At 31.0% G+C, this 18915-nt stretch overlaps 1 protein-coding gene across 3 annotated transcripts in view; it reads right to left on the bottom strand.

Moving 5' to 3' along the window:
• LOC123695447 (guanine nucleotide-binding protein subunit gamma-e) overlaps window positions 1–10240 on the bottom strand; it is a 31416-nt gene extending 21176 nt beyond the window's left edge. The window contains exons 1-2 of one of the 3 annotated variants that reach the window (XM_045641306.1): window positions 10202–10240; window positions 8049–8101 (exon numbers count right to left, since the gene is read on the bottom strand). The gene's annotated coding sequence lies outside the window, so the exon portion shown is untranslated. Of the gene's footprint in view, window positions 1–8048; window positions 8102–9287; window positions 9398–10201 lie in introns of those variants that run through there. The other 2 variants (XM_045641304.1, XM_045641305.1) reach the window with 2 other exon arrangements.
• Between the last annotated feature and the right edge of the window lie 8675 nt (window positions 10241–18915).

Genomic DNA, 18915 nt, shown 5'->3' with positions numbered 1-18915 from the left:
TATTGCTTGAATGTGATAAGACTGCACTACTGTGTGGTATTTCGTTTTCACCTTCTTAGAATAAATAAATCACTACAACTGTTTTCTTAATTAATATGTCCATGTCTTAACACGCTGCTACCATTAGTCTTACACCATTCATCATTTCGCTATTTGTCAGTTTTCTGGATGTGTCATATTAATTGACTCGCCATAATATTATATTTGATGTCGTTTACGTCTCTATAACGCGTGTAGGATTGGTGTAGGACATAAATAAATGTCTTGGCTAAGTAAAACAAATATTATGATTATATGTCAGAAACAGTTTTTGTCTTAAAAGTTGCAAAAATAATAAGTGAATTAAAATAGACATATTATTTATATTAAAAAAAAAATTAAAGGTGTGTAAGATTTTAAATATATTATTTACATTTGTAGGTTGACAACACCTGTATTTTAGCATCAGAAGTCATATGACATACGATAATCTATATATATAAAACTCAAAGGTGACTGATATAGTGATCTATCAACGCACAGCCCAAACCACTGCGCGTATCGGGCTGAAATTTGGCATGCAGGTAGATGTCATAACGTAGGCGTCCCCTAAGAAAGGATTTCCCGAAATTCTTGCGGGAACGGGGAAAAACGGGGATGCACGTACAAAGTCGTGGGTGGAAGCTAGTTTATTATATAATTGTTCTATAATACCCATATATTATTTTGAATAAAATGAAACACAAGTACTGAATCGTAAAATCCACGTGTCTTTCCCTAGGATAAATTTAACTAATTGACCAAAATCTACTGCTCAACAGAAAATTGTCCGTATTTAAGCAAAAAGGAACCAACCAGCAAACACGCACTTTTGAGATATCAAAGGATTTACAAAAACATTTGCAGCTCTGTTAGATGAAGTAAAATTAATATTTATTTTATTTCAATTCATTGATAAATTACTTATTTAAGTATGTGTATATAAATTTGTTCTGAATACTCTTAAACTTTCTAGATAATTAAGAAAATGTGCATGTGGTTCCTTTTAACATTTATCAATTGATAGGTTTTCTCTTATACAAAAAAGAACCACAACCCAGGGATTTAATGATATAAATGAAACTATGTATTTATAATATCGTAATAAAGCTTTTATTAAAAAGATATATAAAATAATACATATAGAGGACGTTTATTCGACGTTATCATCAAATTGGATTTCGAAATCCACCGTGTCTAGTCCATCTATGTGGTCTTCTATTGCATCATCACTAATAAGATTGTTATAAAAACTCTGTGCATATTGTGGAATGAGATGTAATATGGCCTGAATATCGCTTGAAGGTGAAGAAAGCTTCTCCAGAGGCATCGACGTATAAGGTTCTTCGTTATCTTCTGTAATAAAAAGAAAAAAGCTTTAAATAAAAGCTTTAAACAAAACAATAAAGCCGCGTGGCTTTTATACGTAGATATATGGCGACAGCAAAATATAATTAGTTCTTATAAAGCCGTGTCCCTACTAGACGACTAAGTATGTTGTAAGTACATGCGCCATGTACAAAAAACTGGCTAAGTGCGAGTCGGACTCGCGCAACGAAGAGTTCCGTACCATTATCTATAAAAACGGCAAAAAATCACGGTTTATTGTATGGGAGCCTCTTAAATATTTATTTTATTCTTTTTTTTAGTATTTGTTGTTACAGCGGCATCAGAAATACATCATCTATGAAAATTTCGACTGTCTAACTATTTATCACAGTTCATGAGACAGAGGGACAGACAGACATATGGACAGCGGAGTCTTAGTAATAGGGTCTCGTTTTACCTTTTGGGTACGGAACCCTAAAAATCACACGCAACAGTGACCAAACCTAAAAAAAAATTAAATAAACTTGTTAAAATTTTCAATTTCGCGGACTAGGGCCTTGTTCCGGTCAAAACAGTGGCAGCGCGACTTTTAAAATCAAACAAATAATTATATGCGCTGAATGTACTGTACTGAATCTGAATCTAAACGTATTTTACCAAAATAGTAGGTAGGTACCTAGATCATCGACAGTTGTTTTTAAAACAGGGTTTAGTAGTTTCATCTCACAATGACAGATGAATCGTAACAAAATGATTCTTAATTCGACTCGCCTTCGTGAACAACAACAGTGATTACATTAAAATACGTAAATCCACACAGGATTCCTCTTGTACTTACTAATTAGTGAACTATCTTTTTAAAATCACTCCACAATCGGGAATGAATCAAAAGTAGATAAAGCGTACATACCTAAGCATACATTCAATAAGTACTTAAATGCATTAAATAAAACTACTTACCCGTTGTATCTTCATTATTATCTTCGGTGTTCGTCTCCAATGCTTTTCTTTCCAATTGCTTCCTTATATTCTAGGAGGTAGCAACGTTGACAAGTGAGCATTTTAGTATAGTTGGTTCTTTGATATGCTGTTCCTCTTGCTATTTCGGTTAGAGTCCGGGCTGTCTGGCTGGCCGCAGTGGTTGCGTTTATTAGTGCGCATCTTATCTGCACAGGAAAATATCCTTAATTTAAAGTCATTTTTTAACGCGTAATTTTTAATCGTTTGCCTTTAGATAGATCCATTAGACATACATTTTTTATTGCAAGACGTGTTTTTCGTTGTTAAATAGGTGCCAGACGCAATTTTTATTTCAAAATAATTAAAATATCATCGAAATAAGTGAAATTCCATCAACATGAGTCCCAGTGAAGGATAAGTAATCACTGTGTTACTTATACTATATATAATATTCATTTTATTATTTACAGTTTTTTTGCAACAATCTACCATATCGCCTCCTTTTTCCCAACGAACCTCAAATAGGACGTTAATGTAAACTTGATAAAAACCAAATATCATCAAGAAATTAAAGACTTTTTAACGGATTTTAAACGCGATTTATTCATTGTATTATTTTCCCAAGTCTTTAATTTCAAAATGTATAATACTCGCGTAAAATCAAACACTAGAAAATACAAATATCATCAAATTCATATTTATACCCAAAAGTGTAATAAATATGAAACCATCTATTAAAAATATTAGTTTACTAATTATTCAATATAAGTATTAAAAAAGGATAATATAATATAAATAATAAAGTTATTACTTACCTTTTAAGCGGACTCATGTTGATGTAATTTCACTTATTTCGATGACATTTTAGTTATTTTGAAATAAAAATTGCGTATGGCACCTATTTTACAACGAAAAAAACGTCTTGCAATAAAAAAATTATGTCTGATGGATCTATCTAAAGGCAAAAGATTAAAAATTACGCGTTAAAAAATGACTTTAAATTAGGGATATTTTCCTGTGCAGATAAGATGCGCACTAATAAACGCAACCACTGCGGCCAGCCAGACAGCCCGGACTCTAACCGAAATAGCAAGAGAAATAGTATATCAAAAACCCAACTATACTAAAATGACTTTTTTTTAAACGTTGCTAGCTCCCGTACTATTATTTATTTATTACTAAACATTTTCACATTTAATTTTAAAGGTAATTAACAAAAACAATAGAACGGTACTTCGCGGAGAAAAAAAACGGCCGTCACGTATTCGAAATACTTCGCTGAATGTCACCTATATTTACAGATGTTCGACGTTTTACTTAAAAAATTGGAGTTTTGCACTTTGAGCTATTTAAGACGTAATGAAATACGTTGTTTAAAGATGAGAAGCATTCTGCATTGTGCACAAGTCAAGGCATTTGGTACCGTATAGCGATGATGGGTTTCAGGATGTTTTACAATATTTATTTATGCATGATAGAACCGAATGCTTGTGGTTTTATTTTGCAATAAAAAATTACAATTAAATTATGAATTTATTTTACGCATAACCATACCACAGAAACCTGGTTCCATTTTGTGTATTAAAAATAATTGTTATTAATAGAAATATGTGTAATGTATAATGGTACCAAGTATCTGCGGATCTGTTTTGTATAAAATGACATGATAGTAATATCGTTTATTTGTTTGAACAAAGCAGTCCCGTGGTGCTGTGGTTCGGTTTTGCTTCATATGTATTATTCGTTGTTGCTGGTGGTTCCTTTCTGCTTTTAGTATACCTTGTTTCCAAGGTAAAATTCATGTGGTTCTTGTTTGTATAAGAATTTAGACCACTTTTAAATGAGTATTCTTCAAGAAACGGAAAAAAGCAAATTTGTCGAGTGGTTCCATTTTGCATAAATACGGACAATTGACCTTCAAAATGTCTAATTAAAATGTACGTCGAGGAAGCTTCTACTGAATAAAATCCAACTAACTGCTAATTTAATAAGATGGAGAGGAATTTATTAAGATTTCAGTTTGACGCAAATACCGGGTCTGGATGCAGCTAATTTGATGTAATTGTATGCAGCTGAGAGCTCCCCGATAAATCTAATTTGTACTGAATCTTATTAAGTGAAATTGCGAGATACTTGTCGCGTATTCATGGGAATTTAATAGTTTATATTGTGGAATGGATTGAGTAAAATTGCGAAACTAAAATATATTGCACTAAAATATATTATCGAATGTTATACTACTGATGAATTACATGCTAATCTCAGGAATCACTTTTGAGAAATTATTTTACTGTTAGATAGTCAATTAAGCGTGAAAAGCTGGCTATATCATCACACTAAGACCAAAAAGAGACGAGCATTGCGGGTAAAATTGCGGGGCACGGCTAGTTTTATAATATAAGTTACGGGATCTTTTCTTTCTATCGCTTAGTATTGTATTATATTATCCCTGGAAAAGCTCATATAGACATATCTATCAAAAAACTGTGCAACTGTGTATTCCATACACACATCAATTTGATAACCTCCTTCTTTGAAGTCGGTTAACAGGATTTTCCGTTCAACCATTATTAAGACGTGAAAACACAACGAGGTCATTCACCCCCTCTAATTACATGACACTGGGATCAATGTCAAACTTTGAGGTTTGCTTCATTTAACATGATGGAATTAAATTGATATTAATATATATGAGAGCTTTTAGGCGATTAACACACGGCACCGCGCACCGCGGCGGTTGGCAGTGAATCCCTACGAGGAACGGACTGTTCGACCGCGCGGTCGGGCGGTTTATGTGTGTTTGGTATCAACGGATTTAATAGAAGCCAATGCAACTTGAGAACCGCTTCACCGCCAACCGCGGCGGCACGCGGCACCGTGTGTTAATCGCCTTTGAGTTAAATTGAGCATGTTCTTTTGGTATACGAATATTATAAAGAGATACATTTATGTTGAGGTAGGTACTTTTTAATTATTAATTACTAGGTTTCCGCCCGCGGCTTCGCCCGCGCATTCAAAGAAAAACCCGCATAGTTCCCGTTCCCGTGGGATTTCCGGGATTACGTCATTTTAACGGGGTAGCCTATGTCCTTTCTCGGGTATCAAAATATCTTCATACCAAATTTCATGAAAATTGGTTCAGTAATTTAGGCGTGAGAAACAGACAGACAGACAGAGTTACCTTCGCATATATAAATTAAGTATGAACTAACTTTATAGTTCGGGAATATATTGTTTTATATTTAGGCAAATTTTAGTTTTTTTCGTGGTAGAGACTTACTCATTGGAATTTGGATAGATATGAGAAAATTCAAAACCTACTCTATCAAGTAAAATGTAGATGAATTGAGAAAACTTATTTGTTGTTCAACGAATAGTTTTCCGGAGTTAAAATAAAAATAATTATGGTAACAATTACTCGTAGAATACTTGCATAATATGAGAAATGCGCATATATTCTAAAGAGCAACTATAGAGTTTCTAGCTGGTTCTTCTCCTATGGTAAAAAGGTAAAAAAATTATAATGACGATTCAAAAGCTTCTAGAATAATTCTTCTTGAATAAACAAATGTTTTCGTTTAAGTTTGAAATGCATTTTATAGCGTGTTATCTAACCGCGAAATATATTAAGATATAACGTCCATTTGAAACTAGACAAAGGGTCAAGTGGGTTTGATTAGACTATGAGATCGCTTCCTTTGCATTCAATATAGTGGTAAAAACTAGGCTCAGTACTTAGAATTTGATGGTATGTTTTTTGTGTATTAAATTATTATTTTCCTTTTGGAAATGTCATAATTCTACCTAAATGTTAAAACCAAGTAATCCTTATGCTAATATAAAAATACATTACATTAGATATTTCATATCTATTATCTACTACCTATCTATACAATAGACTTCTTACCGAGTTTTCGTGTCAAATTTTCTTTCTAAAATTTCTCATTATACACGTCTTGAGTTATGCAGCATATTTTTATTTATCCCAAAGGATAATTAATCACGGTTTAAATCCGCTAAAAGACTGAAACCCGTAAGTGATGATGCAGTTTTTAACCTCTAGTTCCACATCAAGTATTATTAATTAAGATACCACAGTTCCTGATTCATATTTAATAGAGTTTAAGTGATGATATTAGGGATCAAATAGCACTATATTAAATTAATGGTAGTTGTATCTTATGAATGATTTAATTTTTTTAATAAATGATTGAATGTAAAATAATTGATAGGCCCGTATGGCATGAACTAACATTATTTTTGTGAGTTTAACTAAATTGTTAATGTGTGTGTACGAAACTTTTGGAATGAAAGTAAAAATATTCATTAATACATTATTCTTATTAACACTTCATTTACCGCACTTAAATATTATAACTATTAATGCTATTATATACAAAACCAACGTAACAATAAAAAATAATTATCTAAAAACTTAAATCAAAGGTATTTTTCATAATTTAAAGGATAGAAGACGCAAACCAGTTCAAATTTGGCCAGAAATTCTGTTTGAAACAATGGATGACGTCACATGCCATATGTTTCAGGACCATAAAGGTAAAACAAACAAAGCTAAAACACACAGTCTGTCCGTTTGATGTCGTTAGATCTCTTTATGATGGTAAATATGCCTGATTTTAAGTGGATAGGCTATTTTGAACTACTTCACTACATAGTATAAAACAAAGTCGCTTTCTCTGTCTCTATGTCCCTTTGTATGCTTAAATCTTTAAAACAATGCAACGGATTTTGATGTGTTTTTTTTTAATAGATAGAGTGATTTAAGAGGAAGGTTTTAGTATATATTTTATTAGGTTTTAGACAAAGCGGGTGAAGCCGCGGGCGGTAAGCTAGTCTAGTATATAAGAGCTTTGTGTTTTTACTAGTTATAGAGAAGATATCATAATAGGTATTAGCATTAAAATTAGTATTTAGTGTAAGACTTTACAATTAATTTCAGTAAATATCCGTTGTTTATATAATATAAAAGAGTAGAGCCGCGTAGATATACCTACACATGTAGTTTACTTATAAAGTAAGAAATAGGTCAGTATCTTCGTAACTATTATTTTGTTCTTCTCTTATAATTATCTTTATATTTATGATATATTTTTTAATTCTATTTCAAAGGAATTTCGAAAGATATTTAAAAATTTATCTATCTAAATTTTTGATACAAAAGTTCTAGGTAAATAAAAGTACATTCAAAATTTAAAATTTAAATTAATAAAGCGTTTGAATCTTACAAATGCAGAACATTACTTCATAGTATTAACTATAGTAGGTATCTTTTAAAACCTACCTTAACTTAGTACCTATTATATATTATGTGGTACTCATATTTGTGGTAACGACAGTCTATGCAGTTCAATCCTTTGTAGGGCTTCGTAGTAAATAAATCAATAGTACTAATTTATAATGTTTAATTAATATCGTGTTTCATTTCCCTGGAAATTTCGTTTAAAAATAACAAATGACAAAATACAAAGAAATAATAGAACGCTTGAATATCCCTTTTGATGTAAAATTGACAATTTTTACGCAAATGTGAGAATTATCAAAGCGTAGTTTGCTTGTTTCAATTATTTTCTTTTAGTGCATCGAAGAAGGCGAAAATGTCTGTGTTGTTTGGTATGATAAATTACTGAAATAGATAAAGACAACTATTTTTTTCATGTACTTTAAAAGATAATTATGATACAAAGAATACAATGATAGGAAATAGAAAAAGAAAAACTTACGTTTATTTTAGCTTCCTATGTCAAAACAACTGCGGTAACGCAAGCTCAGCAATCTGTAACATAAAATTAAAATTAAACATTCTCAAATAATATGAACATGAATATTAATTTATCATGAATAATATTATACTAATATTGTTAACATTAGATCACTTTTACCAACAAAGCTAAAATTTATGGAAATTCTATGAATCATGTAATTGTATCGATTTCATTCATTATTAGACGAACGTTTGTACCAAGTCGTTTAAGAAATATCACCGGAGTTGCAGTCTTTTCCAGCATCATCACTACATAGTATAAAACAAAGTCGCTTTCTCAGTCCCTATGTCCCTTTGTATGCTTAGATCTTTAAAACTACGCAACCGATTTAAATGTGGTTTTTTTAATAGATCGTGTGATTCAAGAGAAAGGTTTTAGTATATAATTTATTAGGTTTTAGAAAAAGCGGGCGAAGCCGCAGGCGGTAAGCTAGTTGTAACTAAAACTAAATGCTTCCGGGCTTGACCGATTAAAATAAACTATTTTATACGCGTAAGTGATACGTGTATATCCCGGTAGGACAAAGTAAGCCTAATTTATAAGATGGGTGACTTATTTCGTAAAAACTTTACTGCATGAATATAATATTATTTAAAACATTTCAATCATAATATGTTCTTATCTGACTATAAATAAATCAATTGGTCGTAAGCTGATTTACAAGTCGACAGACGGTAAAAAATATTAAGCTATAACTACACAATGCTATCCAGAGAAAATCGATTAAATTTTACCAAGTTATGATTATTAATTATTATAATCGAATTTTTTTTAAAGACGGGTTTAAACATAATGGCTATGTCAATGTTTCCGGTATCTATGCTGAACTAGGTTTTAACTTTAAATGAACGAATTGTAACATTTGAAAATAGTTTTTAATTTCAAATAATAAGTAAATGAAAGAAAACTGTTTGCAATAGATATCTATAGTTTAAATGAATTCAATATTAATTGGACGATATAAAATCTTAGGCAACAAAAAATACTATTACGCTCAAAATTAGACTTACTTATATTAATCGTAGGTATATATCGTATATAAATCTAGAAATAAAACATTACACTGATCATTAATATCCTAGTCAACAATCTAGAAACGTCTAGAAATATCTCATTTATCAACTATGTACAATCTAACTGCTTTAATTTTTTTCCAATTACCAGTAAGTAATATAAACTAAAAAGTAAGGTACATACCCCGTAAACGGATCCTTTACACAAAATTACCTTTAAATTACAGAGACGACGTAGCACACAACTTTTTTTAACAATCGACATACGACGAATGCGCTTAATTTAATTATCACTAATTCTATTACGGGCAAAGCCTTGTCACACACACTGACATGCTAGTAGGGTAAATGCACCAATTTCCACCCTGTTAACGTATATGTAATCTAATATTAATTTCTTAATTATGAGTTTATCTGTTGATTATATTAAATCGATAGTTATAACATTCTTTTCTTAGAACGCCAGCGATGTGAGTTAAGTCCAGCAGGTTATATTTTTGTAGTAAACTCTAATACCTACTCAATACACACGGTATTTTAAAACAATTCATTAGAATGTTAGGAATAACATTTACTAAAACATTCAAAGATAATTAAGATTCTCAGTTAAATGAGTATAGAAGAAAAAAATAATAAAAAAGAATACCTTAAAAGTTACAGAATATTGGCACGTTTACCCTATACCATATACTCACACACGGAACACCAATGGAAACAATTTAATCACGTTTTAAAATTAACGGAGCCACTGCATATAAAGTAATTTCAATTTAGCAATGTCAAGTGAACTGTATGACTAATAAATTAAAAAAAAAACTTCGCAAATGTTTATTTTCCGTTGCGAACCGCGAATGTCACTCCACGTTCAAATACCGGCTCCGTCCAAATGTAAATTTAGAATATCACAGTTGACATTTGACTGTTGCCGCGCTTTTTGATCCCGTTTTAAAAATCGAATGCAACGCAAACAAATTAATCAGGCGTGTGCGAAAAAGTTTTAAATTTAGAATTCGATTTTAATTTTTTAATGAGTTTTGACACTGACAAATTGACGGTTGTCGGAACACAAAAAAAAATGTTTTTTTTATTTTTATTTACCGTTGAGCACAGGCTCAAGCAGCCGACGACGAATGGTTGTTCTACTGTAATACAAACCTATATGGATTGACCAGCGCTATACGCTCCATTTGAGTAAGAATGTATCATGTAGATTTAACGGTGAAAATTATTTTATACTTTTACTACATAGGTACATAATTGCCGTAAATTTGAAATTAGATGCGAAACGCTGGCACAATAATTATTACTGATGCATTAAATTGTGTTTGAGAAAATTTGTGAGAAATTTCGATTTATAATTGGGCTATTTAACAAAACCAACTTGACGCGACATTTTTATTTTGTTGTTGTGTCTTAGTTAACTGTTTTGAAGCTTTAAAATTTTCTCCTGTACAGACAGTAGCAGTACAGATGTTAGTAATTATTGTATGAAAGTACAATTCTTCTTTCTGTTCTTATACATCTTATATGTTTATTATAATAAGTATTCTCTTATATATTCTTACAGTTAGTTAAATAATTCAAGCCTTGATGAATTTCTTAAAAAATATAATAATATTCTATTATATGCCTGGAGGAATATTTAATATTCTAAGAACAAATTGGTTTTAATATCCTTTACCTCTTTCAGCCCTTTCTGTGAATACCTTTAGTTAATTATTACGTTTAATTAATTAATTATTCAATGTATTAACAGAGTACAGAGAAACCAGTGATTAAGTTTTGTATTTTCTCTTTATAATTTCAATTTTGACCTTTGAAGAGATCTTAGACTTTTTAAACCGACTTCAAAAAAAGGAGGAGGTTCTCAATTTGGCCGGTATATATTTTTTTTGTTTACACGTTTCACGATATTAAGCTTATGTTGGTATCCATGGAAATTTATCAAATGTTTACATGATATTTTTACAAAAAAATGTACGATATCTTATACAGAAATTGATAAACTTTTACAACTTTCCAATATATTTATTTTAAACTCCATACAAATTTGTAGAGCTGTATTTTTGCAAAATTTATTGTACGATATTTTTCTAGTCAACCGTAAACACACACACACACATTAAGCACATCACACATCGGTGGGTTCACACACAGTGCATATTGACCGCTAGAATATAATAGACGCGTTTCCATTGACACACGAGAAACCCGTAAAGTTAGGTTACACACTTGTTGTGTTGTATGAAGCCAGTGTTCAGAAAGTACTATAAATATTGAACAAAAGTATCTAAAATTAAGCAACGTATTATGTAGATTAGATTGATATAAATTCAAGTATAATTTGATTAACTTTATACTGCCTGCATAAATCTGTTCTCCTTAGTTCAGAATTCGAATCGAGTGGATATTAACAAATACAAGGTCCGAATACGCAGGGCGTAGGTAGCTGATCACCAACGTTACGTTACTTTACGAAAAGTTCATACAACATATTAATCACTGAAATGTAATGCATTATTTAAAATTGTAATAAATAATATTTTGCCAAAATTCTTCATGCTATTTAAATATAGAGCAATTCCAAATAATAGATACAAAAAACCTAATAAAATATATCGAAAACCGTATCGTATGATAATGGAAACGTTCCCTGCACCAGTGGACGCCATATTCATAAATGTACTTGTATAATTAAATCACCTGTCCCGTGCAGGTGTACAGCTATAGCCTTTTTACTTGGAACAGCTGGGTTTAACTTAATGTCACTTAACTTAGATATCGCGGAGTAATAGATGGTTTAGTTAATAATAGCTCATGTCTGAGTTGCATAACAAGGGTACTTAAGGAATTCTTGAAATCATATTGATAACATAATAACATATTTTTAATTTTATAGAAAACGCAGTCCACTTGCAAGAAATAATTTGAATTTTTTAGAATAGTTTATTCCTTTACATTTCAAACTCTAACATTTATTTATTCAGCAAGACATTATAAGCGGTTTTAAATTGTCAAAATACATAGTTATACACCACTAAAGTAGCACATGAAAGATAATACATTATGTTACGTACGTCTTCAATTAAAAGGAATTCTGGCTCTAGTATTGTCCTTTAATTTAATGTGTGCTCTTATCACAACTCCAAAGAGATACTCTATTTTTTAAAACTTAAAACATTTAAAAATCGTCAAAAATTCAAGACAGCCATGACTAACATATGTAGAACACCTATTCATTACACATCAATAATGTGACACGGTTCCATCCGCCGTCTGCTGGGTATTGTGTTGAACCCTTGTCGCTGTTACTGAACAGCCATTGTGTAGCACAAGGATGACAGAATAATTTATTTAATTTGGTCTGTTCTAGTTCCATAGTGTTAACTATGAGCCACGGCTTTGTCCGCTTTCCTTCTCTTTTCTCTAACAATTGCTTAATTGCAATTGACTTTGGCTTTAGTTTGTTAAAAGGTGTACCTGACATGAGATTTTTTAAGAGCTTGATATAGTAGTACTTTCTACATGAGGATTATATCCTAAAATACCATAAAAACTTATCAGGATGGGACAGTATCGAACAGTTTAACTATATAAGCAATAAAATATTTCAAAATGGTCACAAACGCCGATTTTAATGTTATCATAGCCCAGCTTAATACATTTTCGCACACAATTTTTAACATAGAACCTCAGCAAAATCAAAACAATTTCAGTAGTTTACAATGTGTAATATTTTTATATATTACTAGCTTTCCACCCGCAGCTTCGCCCGCGTAGTCAAAGAAAAACCCGCATAGTTCCCGTTCCCGTGGGATTTCCGGGATAAAACCTATCCTATTTCCCGGGGTAATAAGTAGCCTATGTCCTTTCTCGGGTATCAAAATATGTCTATACCAAATTTCATACAAATTGGTTCAGTAGGTAAGTCGTGATTGAGTAACAGACAGACAGACAAGTTACTTTCGCATTTATAATATTAGTATGTATGTACATAGCTTTATACAATTAATGATATGTAGACAGCCCTATAAAATTTATTCAAGCAAACGCCTCACAAAGCGGAGTTTCCATAAAAAGAACTAACACACTTATAACAACAAAGAATTGTTTTGCATTCAACTTATTACTGAATGCAAAACTTTTGAATATAATCAGCTTTAAATATAGTTCATTTAAAACTTATCAGTCAGTCTTGAGCAATTTTGCAACAAACATTTAACTAAGAATCTGTCTTTATAGAAGTTTGTCAAGTAAATATTTATTACTAGCGGTCCGCCCCGGCTTCGCTCGTGGTACATATTTCGCAATAAAAGGTAGCCTATGTCCTTTCTCGGGTTTCAAAATATATCCATACCAAATTTCATGCAAATTGGTTCAGTAGTTTAGACGTGATTGAGTAACAGACATACAGACAGAGTTACTTTCGCATTTATAATAATATTAGTTTGGATAATGGATATAGAGCAAATTTTTACAAACATAATTTCGTAGTTGTAACGAAATAATATTATATACTGCGATATATTTTGTGTGTTTCTTTTTCCATTGATATGAAAAAATTCATATAATTATGTATCAAATTTAACTTACCTAATTTTATTATCTAACAAAGCAGTAATCTGGTTAAAAGTCCATATTATACTATACAGATAAGATAATTTATATGTATACAGACTAGCTTATCGCCCGCGGCTTCGCCCGCTTTCTCTAAAACGATTTGAGATTTAAACTATCCTATCTCTCAAGTTGGATCGAACTGCACGTGGTGTGCGAATTTTATTATAATCGGTTATGTGGTTTAGGAGTCCATTGAGGACAAAGATTGTGACACGAGATTTATATATATTAGAAGATAAGGACTTTCTGGAAACAACACCTATACATAGTACTTGTTAAATACACAATATAATGTACGTATACGAAATGTACCTTCCTAAGCACATTTAATAAATATCAACAATCAAGCAGGACTAAAGGTATTAAGGGATACATTACTCCGCCTGCCTCATTTGGTAGAGTTTAATCGATCACTGTACTAAACGTTTTCACGGTTAACGGATGGTTAAGATAAACTGAGATTTAGAGTGAACCTGTGATACTTGTATATTACTTATAGATAAAAAAACTTTCCTTAAATATTTTAAACATGATTTAAGTTTTATCATCTCATCTCTAACTAAATAAATCTTGTTTAGATTAAGGTAACAGAAATATTATTTTAATGTACTTGAGTTTTTACAAATCTAATTTCCTACGTATTTTAAGATTCATACATATTATGAGGTTAAGGTGCATATTAAATAAAGAAACTTTCTTTACCATCTCTATCACAATAACTGTTAGGATAAAAACCGGGTTAATCTTTTCAACTTGTGACCTCCGAGTAATCAGGTCACGCTTCGAACACCATACACAGATTCCCATCATATTACCCCTTGCATTCCAATATCTCCCAGCAATTACTCTAAAAGGCTTGTCAATTTCGCCCAAAGTATAAGCCCCAGCATTTTCAGCACTTCGTTACTTTGAGTTTCCTCAACAAGTTAAGAATGACAAGCGTCTTGGAACTTTCGTATTTTTCACCCGACGGCTTTGTGATAAAAATGAATTGCCGAGTTTCATATTTTCAAGAGAAATTGGCCAGGCGTTACTTAAAGAAGCTTCAGCTTGGAGTATCCGTATTAATGGTTTTGTTGGGCATTTGTTTTACAACCAATTAGCTGTTGTTAATTAGGAAAGTGTAGTTTATATAATGTAACGTTATATGAACAAGTGATAACTGCGTTAAAAACAACCGACTTCAAACTTGCACTTGCAACATTTACAAATACAGACAAAAATGCTCATAAAATAAAAACTACTGGGCCTATCCGAATAAAATTTTTATGGGACCAATTCGACACCATCCCGTATCGAACAAAAAAAGAATCACGTAAATCGGTTCAGAAACCTCGGAGTAATTGGTGTACATACATAAAAAAAAACATACCGGCCGAATTGATAACCTCCTCCTTTTTTTTGAAGTCGGTCAAAAATTTAATATGCTATACTACGCGTTTTTATTGGTTCGGGCCTGTATCTGAAAAGGCATGGCCTTTTGAACTATGATATAAGTAGTACCTGTATATGAAAATAAGTTTTATTTTATGACATGGTTATATTGGTATTGGTTTTGAATAATAATGAGCGTACTTATGTTTAACTGAGTAATATGCAAGTAAGTAATAAGTAGGTATTTGTTTTTTTCTCCTCCAGAGGTGTTAAAATGTTACATCTATGTATCATAAATATAATATTTTCTAAAAACATTTGAATGTGTGCTCGTGTGATTGTTTGCGTGTGTATATGTCCTCTAATCTCACATTCAATATCCATAATTACAAATCACAATAGGTATAATGTATTCATGAGGACAGTATAACAGAGTGCTCTATATTAATAAACCTATAGTAGAGCCATTTTAATAGGCAACATTTGACAGTTCAACATAATTCAACAACGTAACCTAGTAACGACGACATAGAATAACATGATATTTCGTTTTGTTAGAACTGCACATTTGCTTAACTTTTTTCAATTATGATTACATATTTATAATAATAATGACCGATACAAGTAATTTTAAGATTTCATTCTACTGATAAACCATACTAAACATAATAAACAATTTCTGAATTGAAGAACTGACGTCGCTACAATTTTGTGTCAATAAACCTTTTTTCTTTTTAAATAGCAGAGACGTTACTCTAAAAATCGAAATCTGACATCTAGAATCGAATGCATTGATTACTTGTGAATAAAAATCATCATAAATTAATAAATTCGATTGACAAATGTTTCAAATCCGTATCGATTAATTCACTTTAATCGATGTTTTTAAGCAGGTTACCTCTCTTCGAAGATAAAATTGATAGACGTCAAATGTTGCCTATTAAATTGGCTCGACTATAGTAGAGATCATGACGTATTGACATTACAAACATACACATTCTTTATTGATCGAAGCAAATAATAAAGAATCGCTATGAATTGCTTGAAACGATTCCCAACAACAAATAGCCAAAGAAAACTTGAACGCCCAAGATGTAAATAGCACTGAAATTTGATAAGTATTGACATTTTCACGTTGATAATGGAGGCGGTAATATTACCTAATGGATTTTCCTTTGTTAATGAATTTTCCCAATCATCGCTAACTGCCACTTAGCAGCCTTCACTCAAGTTTTAATGGTATTTAGTAGCTTTTGTATTGACACTTTATGGAATAACAATGAGCTAAATGATGTAAGTTTAAGGGTCCTATTTAGGATCATTTTAGTATCTACTTTATTTTCTATTTATATATTATATGTATAATGTCTTAGTATTTCATACAGTACTGATTTACCTAAAACGTATTATTATTATATACAAAGCTGAAAAGGTGATGAAAATAAGTTATTGATTTATATTGTACCTATAACATAACATTTTAATAATAATTGATTGCTTGGAATACTGTATCTATTTTCTGTAGAATAAAAACATTCCTTCTTTTTCCCTTGTTATTATATCCTGTTGCTAGGTAAAAAAAGATGAAACGAATAAATAAACTTTCCTCTTTCCTTTATCTCATCATACGAATCGTTATGGTTACATATCTCTATAAGTTCAAAACTCTGCCACAAAGTAGGAATTCATAATCGAACACGATTCTATCAAAAACCGGCAGATCGTTCAAATATTCCATCTGACACGTTTGGCGCCTCTGCGGGCTTAGTCAATAGTCTTTGAGCATGTGCAGACTGAATGAGCACGATGCAATAACTGGGGTATTGCATCATGGTGACATAGATTATAGCGCAGATGTGACATGTGATAAATATTCAAACTTAGTTTATAGCCGTTTTCGCAAGTGTTGTTTAACTTTAATAATGGTTTCGTTAGTTTGACATAAATAATTCACGTTTTCATAAAACATATTTGTACGTTTAAGTATCGATAGAAAATGAAATACAAAATATTTACCATATCTTGTGTTTAACTGTATTTTATTTAGAGTTGTTACATTATTATGTAGAGTCTGGACTACAGACTGTGTAATGTAGAGTGTAGAGAAGATATTTCACTGCATCAGCTTATTTAATCTTATCACTAGGGTCTATTTAATTTTTTTATTCATCTCCTAAACGTGAGTTGACAAAACGGCACATCTGTTTAAAATGCAAATAGTCTTCGGCGCCACAAAATGGGTACAGATCACAGTAATATCGGATGAAGCTTTATGATATTCTGTGTTTGGGTATGTGTCTAACAAGCAGCTAAATTGTAAAAAAATATCCTTAAACATCCCTGGGAAAAATGCTAATGAATGTTCGTACTTGTACAAAATTAAACGAATGATAATTAAATAAATAGATTTTAAGCATATTTCTCATAAAAGAATATACACATTAAAGTGCATCTGACGTCAGCCATTCGATTTTTTTTCAAAGAAATTAAGTGTTCTTAACTTTCGTAAATTACACTTTGACCCTAAAAATATTTATATTCACTTTTAATACACTAACACCTTTTAAAGATTTATAACACAATTGGTCGGAAAGCTGCAGTCATTTAAGGAAAAGCTTTTCCAGCAGAAAGATTATCTTATTCGATACTTCTTTTACTATCAGAAAGAGGTCTAATACAGTTTTATTAGCTAGCCCTCTATAACAGAGGTTCTCATAAAAATGGAATCAAACTTCGATTTCTAAGCAAATATGATGTTATTTTGGTTTTAATTTAAATTCTCGTAGACTCTGTGTGGATGAAAAAACTATAAAAAAAAATGTTGTGTGGTTTTATGAAACCACGGTAAAAGTGAAACTTTTTTTCACACGATACATAGACATTTAACTAAAAATTATCGTATTTGTACGATAGTTATCGTACGTATCGTGCGTGCGACATGCGCTACACAGACCAAAAAGTTTGAGACGATGTAATAAAAGTTTCACTTTAATTAACATATTAGTAGTAAGACATTTTAATATTAACTTATAATATGTAAAAAGATATGATTGCATTTTTGTTTCAGATATTGAATAATAACCTACAAAGGCAGATAGAGTTTTAATTTTTTCGGTCAATTTAAACATACAATTCTATCAGCCCACTGGGAAATTAAGTTTAAAACTGAAATTGAAAACATAGATTTATATAAAAAGTAAATACTCAATTTACTTTAATAAAAAAAATTCCACCATTATTTTGAACTACACGGTAAAGTCCCTCGCAAAAAATATTTAAAATTTGTTCAACAGCGTTCTGTTTATTAAAGGGCAAAACGTTTAAAAGCGAGTGGCTTCTTCACTAACTAGGTTAAGTTAAATATTACAGCAACTAAGAAATAATGAATGAAGAACAGTTAACGTTAAGTTATTGTCCAGTTAAACTTAAGTTAGTATGTATTTATTTAAAATAAGTAATACTATAGAAATGTTTTACTATGATTAGTTTGTAAGTGTTTAGTGGAGACCTTGCTTTTAAGTAGTCCTTTCAAGATTAGACATGGATAGTTAAGAAACAATGTAATTGGAAATAAAGTGTAAGCTAAAAGTATTGATAATTGATGTAACTACGATTAGCTAAGCCCGGCTTCTTTTTCTATAGTTTATCCTATATGTGTTATTCAATCGTAAACTTAACAGTTTTGGCGGGATTTGGTAACAAACAAACATACATAATATGCCTACGATTCAAAATTTCGTCTTTCGTATTATCTAATATCTAATATAATTTAATTTAAAATATTTTATTAATCATACATAGAGCTACGAAGCTTTAGA

Source organism: Colias croceus, chromosome 11, assembly GCF_905220415.1.
Source record: "Colias croceus chromosome 11, ilColCroc2.1".
NCBI lineage: Eukaryota > Metazoa > Arthropoda > Insecta > Lepidoptera > Pieridae > Colias > Colias croceus.
This window is presented reverse-complemented; position numbering and strand designations above follow the sequence as displayed.